The following is an 8,126-nucleotide window of genomic DNA, read 5'->3' on the forward strand; positions in this document are numbered from 1 at the left end:
TTCACTGAAAACAAGAGAAAAAAAACTGTTAAGGAAGATGGACAGATTACAAACTTCAGTAAATATTTCAAGGTTTGGGTGGCTATGGTAAACAGGCTGTTTATAATTAACCAAGGAAGTTGTATTTTTGTAAAGCAGAACAACAATGCAACTCCTCTAACAATGAGGTCATACACTGAAAACAATTCTATATACGCATTACTTTATTCCTTTGAGATCTGCCACTGAAACCAAGTTGTAAATATACTAACCTTCTGTAAGATCCAGATCCTTCATGTTCTTAGGATCTGGTCTTTTAGGGGGAATAAATACATAATGCACACTGTGTGTTTATGTATATATGTAAGATATAAAATATATAGGTATACATATACACTCACAAACATCTATATGTATTAATACATGCTTTTTTTATAGTGGTCTATGTTTTTAGCATAACTGGGCCTTTAAGACAAGAAATGAAACAAGGAACAACATGCAGAGTTTTCTGGTTTCATGAATTAAAATTTTAAAGTATTTTATGTGCAAGTATTACTGTATTATTGTTATCAGAAATTTATGCTTTTCTCCCTCTCCCACATTTTTCCCCAAGTCTTTGACAACTTCAGTGTGAGATATCTAAGTTATCTTTTCCCCATACACAAAAATTTGTAGTAGCTTTAAGTCACACAAGCAATAAACAATTTACATTAAACACCAAAAAACTATTTCCAAGCTTATAGCATTTTTTACCCCTCATATTACCCAAAATATTGAATAAAAAGTGTGAATTAAATCTACACACACTTAACTCAGCTAAGGAAAACTATTGTAGCTTCCGGTGCTGAGTTTCCACATCTTGTATGCAGGGCTTTAAATTTCCAAGTTAAAAGCTTGTTTCAGAATCAACAGCTGTCATCCAAAAATCCCAGCCTAGGAGAAACTTTCTTTTACTTTAAAAGCACACGATTTCCTTCTCTTTGGATTATAACTCACTTCTCACAGTATATGTGTGTGCTTAGTACCTCACTTTTTGTAATCATGTCCCTCCTGAAAAGGAAGCGATTTCCCTGCGTCTTCAATTCCTGATCACCATCCCTATGTGCTCTTTAAAAATCCCACTGTAAGTTTCTACAATTGGACTTTCAAGACTTTTCAGCCCATGATGATCTAGCACAAGAACAAGCTTGAAACAGGTGGAAGCAGCTTTGTGCTCACTCCTTTAGCACCAACTCTCATCCCTAGTACTTGTATCAGGCTAATTTGCAGTCTCTGCACAGGCAAATATACCAGTGCAAACACCTGTGAGGCACAGAGACCCTTCCTCACAGCAGCCCAGGTCACCTCACTGCAGGGCACTTCAGATAAAATTAGGAATGCTGCCAACTGAGCACCTCAAATATCAGGATTACACTATTTACAGAGGCATAGTAAGAAAATCCAGAAGTACACTATACTAAAAGGCATGCTCCTTTAAAATCTTAAGGAGTATTTAAAAAACAAATGAAGATTAAACAACAGATTTAGTTTGAAAAAATAAAGTTCTCTGAGTCAGTTTCATCTTAATCATTGTGCTGTACTGAAGGCTGACAACTATAGTCCCTTGTACACAAAAACACAGTGCGAGGTAGAAAAAAAAAATCAGTTCTCAGCTCTGGCATCAAACACTTAAAGAAAGATTTGACTATCCAGATATTTTCACAATGTATGCAAGTATTAATGCAGCACACTAGCATAAGGCATATAGATGTTCTGCCTGGTCAAGTATATTTTTATGATGTTGAGCAAAAACATTTGGTAGCTCAGGGTTTTCATGCCCAGATTGCTTTCTCCTGCCAAAACAGAAAACAGTTGGGAGCTGGCAATGCTACCAAACTACAAGACATTTGGTGGAAGCAATACTCAGAGACTACACTGAACTACATCCACAGTAAGTAAACATACAATTAGGTGGCTTTCCACCCCACAGCCTAAGCAAAATAAGAGTATTGCTATCGTCTACCATTAGATACGCCACCCAGTGATGGCCAGCCTTTCCCCTCCTGAAGTCTGCAGGTAAAATGCTCATTAAGGCCTCCTGCTCCAGCTGAAGTCAAGCACCAGGACCAAAGTGCTCCTGAACCATGCTGCATTTTCTTTTTAATGAGATAAAAAGGCTGATCTTAAAATACAGTTCAGAATAAGACACACAAAAATAACATGTCCCACGTTATAACTGTATACTATTTTAAAAAGCAAGAGAAGGGAGCGCCATTGACAAAATAGTCAGGTTTAATCAAATTCCTTCTATTACAATCACTGTAATTAAACTGTGCAGAACAGTATATTCCTGTCTTAAGTTGCAATGGATGCAAAAGTATGGATCTACATTGTACAACTTAATTAAAACTTGTCCTGGAGATGCTACTAATGAATGTAATTAGTGTGTTTGATGACACAAACTTCTTCATGACATGCCAATTAAGGAAAAAAATCAGAAAAAGTGCTTTTATTAAAACATCAGATCATAAAAAGAACATGATACAACTAAATATTGTATTATCTCTCTATCAACGACAATTTTTAAATTGCTGTTATTAACTTCAATTTCAAAATAATTTTCTGCATATGAAAAGATAATACAACCCATTCAACTCTAACTCAAGTCAGTGGGAATCTTTCTACTGATGAGTCAGCCAGCAGAGCTGAACACTAAACCTCCACTTAGAAAAGACTCAATTCCTCCCTTATTTTAGTAGAAGTCTGCATAGAGCAAAATAAATAGGAAAGGTTATGATACACCATTTGACAGGCACCACATAGTAACCTAAAATTCACATGCCAGGAAGACAAAAGCCACAAGTGACTTTGAGCTCCCCCTGTGCCTGGGCTCCTGGAGGCCAGAGAGGCTCCCAGCACAGCTTCAACAGCTCTGGGGGGCTGCTCAGGCACTGAGGGTGGTGAGGGTTTTCACTGTGAGGGTGGTCAGACACTGGACCAGGTTGCCCAGAGAAGCTGTGGATGTCCCCTCCCTGGAAGTGTTCAGGGCCAGGCTGGATGAGGCTTTGAGCAACCTGGTCTAGTGGAAGGTGTCCCTGCTGATGGCAGGGGGGTTGGAACCAGATGATCTTGAAGGTCTCTTCCAAGTCATACCATTCTATAATTCTATGATTATTTTTGCTGAAATGGCTTTCATCAAATAAATGCAGATTGGCCAGATTGGGGAAGAAACAGTGAGCAAACAGGAAGTACATACACGCAACATGGAGGACACCATTTCAGCAGAGACTTTAGAGAGGGGCTCCTGCTATCCCAAACAGATGCTTCCATAACTCACCATGTGGCTACTTGGGAAGAGATGAAGCTGTTGTGCACCTGAATAAAAAACCCAGAAACTGCCTCTGCTTTAACCGACAGCAAGACAGAGAAAGACACCAGAGGTCTTCTCCAGAGCAGTAGAACCAGTTCCTCCCCATTCAACCTGTGACAACCGTCAGTGTGCATTTGGCTATGGCTGTCTAACAACCAACTAATCAAAACACTCAGGTCACTGAAGGGGGTAATTCAGGAAAACATTCAACTATGGTGCTTAAGACTTACATACTTCAGGAAGTCTAGTGCCAGCTCCTGTATAGCTTAGAACTCCTGGACCAGCCCCAATGCTGTAGATACTCCACAGGCATAACCCAGAGTTGTACTCAGCAGCCCTTGGGATGTAGGAGAGCTTACCCCACTGAAGAAATCTCTCCAGAAATAGCTAGCAACTCTGCTTGGTCCATAACCTTGAAAGCCTCCAAAATAACAGAACTTATTTATTCCCACTTCCTTTCTCCTCAGCATCAGCTAGCTATCTCAAGGAACAAGCAAGAAACCTCAGAGCCCATAAGCACACTCTTAGCACCTGTATCTCTGCCAGCAAACTTGGAAGATGCACATATGTACATTCAAAAATGTTTTCTCCTCATCTCCACCACCAGTGCATCCATCCCACAAGCCCTAATTATTTCTAATGCTCAGTCAAGGGGAACACAAAACCGCACAGATCTATATCATCATTAACTTCCATGCCTTCAGGGTAGGATAAATGATGATTAAGTCTAAAGTCATACCACAACCTTTTTTTTTTTTTTCTTCCTTTTTTTAATACAGAATAACAGCCTGGGGAATTTGCATACATTCGTGTTCCTAGACAGGCTAGTTACTACGGGTGAGCAATCAAGTTAGAATGAAACCAGAAGTGATCTAAACCTTTGCCTTGAACTCTAGGTGGTGAATTAATAGTGCTTTTTCACTCAGGAATGTCTGACAGGTAGACCAGATACGGCCTTTTACTCAAATGTCCCTGTCTTCCTCATACAGGTGGCATTTAGCAGCTTCACGCTGGCTACACAGCGATTGTGGCTGGAAGGAAGTACAAGAAATGCCAGGGCTGATGGTGATCAATATTGACCTAAACCAACACTGCTGCCCACACAGCAGAGCACCCCATCTGACACAGCCACCTAAAACAGTGCCATGTGGCAGCATTAAATTGCCCAGGTGAAAGCAGAACAGGTCAGTCATGACGGTACAATGCCTGAAGTAGGAGCCACTGATCCATGGATTTTTTTGGTCATACCACTGAAGCAAAATGGCTCCTCTGGTCTGGAGCAGGATCAGCTGAAGCAACTTCATTTTCTTCATTCCAATTTCAAATGGGCAAAAAACAAGCTGAAAAAAAAAACCAAAAATCCCCCACCAGCAGGCTAAAACACTGAACCAGCTTATTCTACCAGCCACGTATTCTCCTGCCATTCCAGCATCTAAGGGTCTTCCAGAAACACTTTCATTGCTCACACAGGGGCAAAGTCTCTGCATACATACAAGACTGAACTCTTCTGGGTTGCCATGGTCTTTGAGTTGATTTCCAATAAATCATTATACACCAGAGTAGTCCTGCTCTTCAGCAGCACCATTTGCAAGCTAAGGCTTACCACAACGCATGCTCTACCAATGTCTACCCTGACAAATCGCTCTAGAACAGGCAAAATTATCAGGATAGCAAAAGATGATGGAGTTCATGCCATGAAGCTGTAAATCTTTTTTTTTTTTTTTTTTAATTCACTGAAATACACCTAAAGCAGGAAAAGAACATCCTCTTTCACCAGATCAATACCCTATAACTACAGTTTCCACCACAAAACAAAGGGGAGTAAAGAAACCTTCCTTAAAGGCTGCATAAATATTTCAAAACACCGTATAATTTCTCAAGTAGCATATTTTTAAACAATAACATCGGAATCAAAATGTTTAGTTTTAAACAACTGAAGCAAAACTCTGTTTTAATATATTTCTTGGGAATTGAACAGGAATCAAACATTGTTTTGGGTAACCTGAATCTGAACTCCTATATGAAAAAAAAGTGTGAATCAAGTGCTCCTACATCCTCCTGCAGCTTCTGGCCTCACTTTGCACTGCACTCTGCAGGGCATAGCCAGCCATGGAAAGGTCTGAGTTACATCAAGGTAGCTCCAGTTCTGACCCAACACTCATAGCTTGTAGGAGCAACTACAATTAAAATACTTGTGAGAAGCCTCTCATGGGAATACTTACACACTGCCAATTAAGCATGAAGTGAAATGCTCTGCTGGATGGGGGTCAAGGTGCACGACAAGATGGGACAGCAGCGCTTTGCACTGAGCGCTCATTGGGAGGTCTTCTGAATAACATCACAGGCTTTCCACCAAGCTTCATGCCTCTGCTCTCCTCCTCCGTCCCAAGGCAGGGAGTGGAGCTGCCAAAGACCTCACCATTAACAGAGCTGGTTTCTCCTTACACTGCATACCTCCCCATCCTTCCTCCTGTACTCATGGAGTTCACAGCACTACTAAGACACACTGACTGCATAGGACTCTTCATCATCATGAGTCAAAGTTTTCCGTCTTCATAAATCTTCACTGGGTTTATTGCAGTATTGTTGCCATTCATTTTCCAACTGTTTTCCCTGTTGTGCCAAGTATTTCTTCAAAAAGTCTAAATCCAAGGCGAACCAACAAGTGACAGTCAAAAATAATCCAAGAAAGCAAAAACAAATGAAAAAATAAACTCTTGAAAGAAATCAAAGTCATCAGGGAGCAGATGTTTTGTATTAATTAGCTACACTGAGTTGGGACAAAAAACTCATAGGCAAGAACCTTGGAAGCATTTCCATCAGTGGAAACCAGCGACAGAGGAGTGCAAGCTGTAGCAGTACCTATTATTTATAGCCCACTGGAGGAAGAAAATATACACTACTTAATGAACTCGCAAACTAATATTAACTGCAGATTTACATTTTATTACATTGGCTTCATTCTGCTCTAAGTTTTCTCATGATTCCCTTTTATAGCAAGAGCCAAAATGCTAGAATCTGCATCACAGATTCATAGGTTTTTAAGGCCAGATGGACAACTGCAATCATAACATCAGCCAGAGATTTTTACCCAGTAATTTCTGCATTATGTCTCTAATTTGTTTGAATACACTGTTTACGAGGGGTACGATATCGCCCTTTGACAAAGTTCTTCGGGTTGGCTGCATTTTTTCCTGGCAGGCACAGCACTGGCCGTAGCTCCATGGAGTGGGACCAAAAGCTTGCTTCCATAACTGGACCCACTAAAACAAATAGGAAACTGCAGATTCTTTCCTCACAAGGACTTGCACTCAAGACAAGAGGCAGATATTTGGTCTTCCCACCACACATAACTTAAAAGCAGAAGTGGTCAGGAGATTATTAGTTCGACACCAAAGTGCCGGGAAACTTAAAAACCAGTATGGCTTGCTTTTTAAAAAAAAAAAAAAATGGCAAACATTTCCATTCCCACCAAAATCACCATTTAATTGAAAAGGAATCATTCACTGTGAAGAAAGTTAGTAAAGTGTTTCCAGCTCCACTCATAAGATCCACTGGAAACAACACTGCACAAATCTTTAGGAGAAACCATTTGGGCAAGCACCACCCTGCCATTAAGAATGAAAAAGACACTTCCACTGAAGGCAAGATACAACCAGCAACCTGACAACCAGGCTGCATGAAGAAACAAAAACCCTGGGTCTGCAGGCAGCACAGGTAATCTGCAACTAGTTGAACGAGGCAGCCAGTTTCTTCAAGACCCTACTAAAAGCAAGCATCTTATTAAGCACCCACAGAAAGCCAAGCAGTAAAATCCTCAGTTTCCCAGAGCAATCGAAACACCTGCTGGCAGTGCTGAGGTGAAGTCTTACCTTCTTCCCTGAATCAGAGCATTACCAACTAAAAGCAATATGGTCTCTGTTCCTAAAAAGTATCCCCAAAGACATGGATAAATTCTGTTATGCATATAGCTAAACTCAACCAAAGGAAAGAAACTCGGCACAGACGCATCCAGAGCTGTCACGGCTGTCAGCTTTCGCTACCAGTGGACTTGCAAGACCTCACTGTCCAGCGCCAATAAAGCCTTCCTGTTGACAATAATGACTACTCTGCTGCCACTGAGTTCACTCAAGTAGAAAAAAAAGGAACTGACATAATGCTTAGATAGCATTCAGGAGCAAAAAAATGTTTAAGATGATCTATTGGCTTTTCAGGGGGGTTGTCAGTTTATCCCTTCTATTTCTGTTGAGGGAGGAGGTTGCTAGGGGGAACAGCACATTGCCAACACATTTTAGGAAGAACCTGCATGTGAAAATTAGCAAAGCAAAGATGGATAAACCAAAATGATTGGGTTTTTTGGAGAAATCAACTCACAAAGGCAAGTATATAGGTAGTTTCCCCAAGTAGCTTCACTGGTTTGGGACATGCAAAACAGTTTAAAAAATTATACAAGTCCACCCAGAAACATAAAATGCACATTACTGATGCTGAATAATTAATTTCCTCCCAGGTGTTTCTCTATCCCCTCAGAGAATTCAAGATTCAAACTGGTTGGTCTGACCTCAGTTTCTCACATTAAATGATCCAGGTTAGAGAATCCAGGAGTTAATACTTTGGCAAGACACTTCAGTACTGCCCCCTGCAAAAAAATGAAGTAGCTGGCATGAAAGCCTGCAAGCCCAGGGTCCTATCCTCTCTCCAACAGGCTACACAGCCACCTAAACCTAGAAGCTCTCAACTCCTGCGGGGGACTGCTTCCTCTCCAAGCACACCCCACAAGGCACAGTTTGCTCAAGAG

The sequence above is a fragment of the Antrostomus carolinensis genome, unplaced genomic scaffold (assembly GCF_000700745.2).
Source record: "Antrostomus carolinensis isolate BGI_N321 unplaced genomic scaffold, ASM70074v2 scaffold8440, whole genome shotgun sequence".
NCBI classification, from domain to species: Eukaryota; Metazoa; Chordata; class Aves; order Caprimulgiformes; family Caprimulgidae; genus Antrostomus; species Antrostomus carolinensis.